This window comes from Aplysia californica, unplaced genomic scaffold (genome assembly GCF_000002075.1).
Source record: "Aplysia californica isolate F4 #8 unplaced genomic scaffold, AplCal3.0 scaffold00252, whole genome shotgun sequence".
Lineage (NCBI taxonomy): Eukaryota > Metazoa > Mollusca > Gastropoda > Aplysiida > Aplysiidae > Aplysia > Aplysia californica.
The window spans coordinates 227,067-230,016 of NW_004797522.1; positions in this window are offsets into that span (position 1 = coordinate 227,067).

Genomic DNA, 2,950 nt, shown 5'->3' on the forward strand with positions numbered 1-2,950 from the left:
GAGAGAGAGAGAGAGAGAGAGAGAGAGAGAGAGAGAGTTGGTGTTACTCTGAAAACTTTGTGCTTTTTTACGAGGCTATGGTACACCTTTGACCGTACCAATGTAAACAAAATTTTCCCACAAAGACCTACAAAGCGATAATCTTTTCGTTTCCTTTCTTCACCACATCTGTATACAGACCTCACTGAAAGGACGCATGTGCTATTCACCTTCCTCTATCATGCTTGAAGGTATCGAGTGTGTGTGGCTTTTGATGCGTGGGTAAGGGGAACATAAGCAAGGCGACAGCCACAAGCATTGAATTTCGCACCATCCTAGGGAGTTCTGGAATAACGTCTGGTCCAGACAATAATACACTCTTACAACAATAACAAGATTCCGAACGATCCATCATCGCTAGGCTTATTTCAGCTGCTGGGATAACGCACTTGTGGTTTTTTTCAAACCCCGGATATCACAATGGGCAACATGGGTGGACAGAATTCAGGAATTGCGACTGTAGAGTGAAGTGAGGAAAAAGAGAGGGGCCGCTCTCCAACTTTACGAGGTTAGAACGATCTGTTAGAATCTGGGGAGGGTCGTCAATTTTGCGGTCCACAGGCTTCAGGTCACATTAATGGCGCCTCCATGGCGACCTTTGTAACGGTTATAGGTTAGTCTATAGTCGGGCTGTTGGTGAATGAATTCCACGGAAAAAACGAGTAAACAAAACCAAAAAAAATAACACAGAGAAGGTAAATACACTCCCTTGGAAGACGCGTAGTTCTAAATATTTATTATAAATCTAAACGTCAATGATGCTGGCGAGCTTTGAATAAAGTATGCATTATTTGATCCAAAACGTTAGACAAAGGTAGGGACGAAAAGAACCGTTTCTGCATCTCAAGTCTTCCACGAGAGAGAGAGAGAGAGAGAGAGAGAGAGAGAGAGAGAGAGAGAGAGAGAGAGAGAGAGAGAGGGGGGGGGATCTTTTTAAACTGTGTTCGAGACTTTAAAGGTTGCACATGTCACATTGGAAATAGAAGCGAATTCCTGCACCTCAACCGCCATTGAGATTGCTCAAGGCTTTTCAAAATACCGCTGGGGAACGGATAGAGACGGGCGGGCTGAAATGCCAGAGAGAACAAAAAACCGAAAGAAAATAAACCTCCGCTAGTGGCGCCCAGCAACAATCTAAATAATTCAGACTTTACAGAATATCAACTTTAGCAACAATTTAAATGTTTAGACTCTAGAGTGCTCAGGAAGAATTACGTTGTCTAACTTTAAGCGTTAATAATTAAAAGCACATTTGCACAATTACGACATTTGCAACACAATTATGTTATAAAAGTACCGAAGATTAGAAGTGCTACTATGGGATGGGGTTGTTCACAGCACTTCCCGCTTCTCACACACAATTTGTATGCACATATTATGGCCTACGTCACAGCTCACCAACGAAGTATTTTTGAGAGGGAAAAAAATTGTCACAAGAAATTGATTTGATACTAAACACATTTTTTGCACTAAAGACTCTCAAAACATGCGTTTAATTGGCATGATGTCGCGATTAGAAAAAAAAATGACGCACTTGCCTTCAAAAACGATACTGCCCCAGATGTATACTATTTAAAATCTATAGAAACCATTGACTGGGATTTCTAATTAGTATTTATTGAGGGCTTTTCTAGAATACTACAATGTACAGATTTTAAAAAAAGTTTTAGTAAGGGTTTTACGGCGCTCGCAACTGCATAATAAGGTCATATGAGCGCCAGAAGATTAGAGGTGTTACAAGAGAGTAAGTAACACACATAAAAAAGAAGGGACGATAGATGTTTGATAGGAAAGAAGGAGCAAACCAAACCAGAGCATCCGCCAACCACCCACGTACAGATGTATGAAAAAATATTCATCAGTAAAAACAAATAGATATAGATATAAATCAAGTCATTGTGCAAAAGTTGGAAAACCCATGTTCAATAGTTAAGGGGGTATCTGACAATAAATATGACACGATTTTTTACCGCACTTATAAAGTAACATAATACAAAGAAAAGAAGGAGATATAATGGCGATAGACGTTGACGGGAGTTGACTTGCTGGCTATGGAAAGTCAGTGCGGTACCGTCCTTGTTACGTGAAGTTTCTAAGGACAAAACAACGTACGGGGGAAAAAAACCCGAGGAACAAACAAACTACACTAGAGCACTCTCCAGTATCTTCATCAATGTATTATGTAAATATATAATGGTAAAACTTTAAGCCTTTATCAACACAATTTAGATATCTAGTTAGATAATATAGGCGACTGGTATGGGTGGTTGGCGGGTGCACAGGTGTGATTTGCTCCTTTTTTTCTATCAAACATCTATCTTTCTCAGCCCTTGTTTTTTGTACGTTACTCTCTAGTAAGACCTCGACTTATCTTCGGCCCTGATATAATGAATGTTTGTATTGTGGTTGCCTAAGAACTGTTAAATAACATTTTATTGTTTGAATAAGGTTAGCTTATTCTGGACCTCTTGTTCCCTTATTTGGGGATCAAACATTTGGAGGCCAAATAATCAAAATACTGAATAGTCTACGATTCAAATTCTTACGGCGAAACCAGAGCCTGTACTTCCGTGTCCCAAAGCAGGCAAACCACAACCCTACGAACCATGACGTGCGACGTGCTAGTCTTCCAAACGACCTTCCTGGATCTAATTCGACCCTGAACACATACACAAAATTAAAAATAAAGATTACAGCAATGCCGCCGCCCCCTCCCCTTTCAAAGTTTTTATTTTTGTTTTGTTTCTTTTGTTCGTTTGTTTGGGGGGGTGCTTTATTTTGTTGCATGGTACTTCCAATACAAGTCACATAAGTGCCGAAGATTAGAAGAGTCACTAGAGAGTAACATACAAAGCAAAGAATGATTTTTTTAAAGCAAGCGTTTTCCGGCACCTGCAACACAAATTGGTCA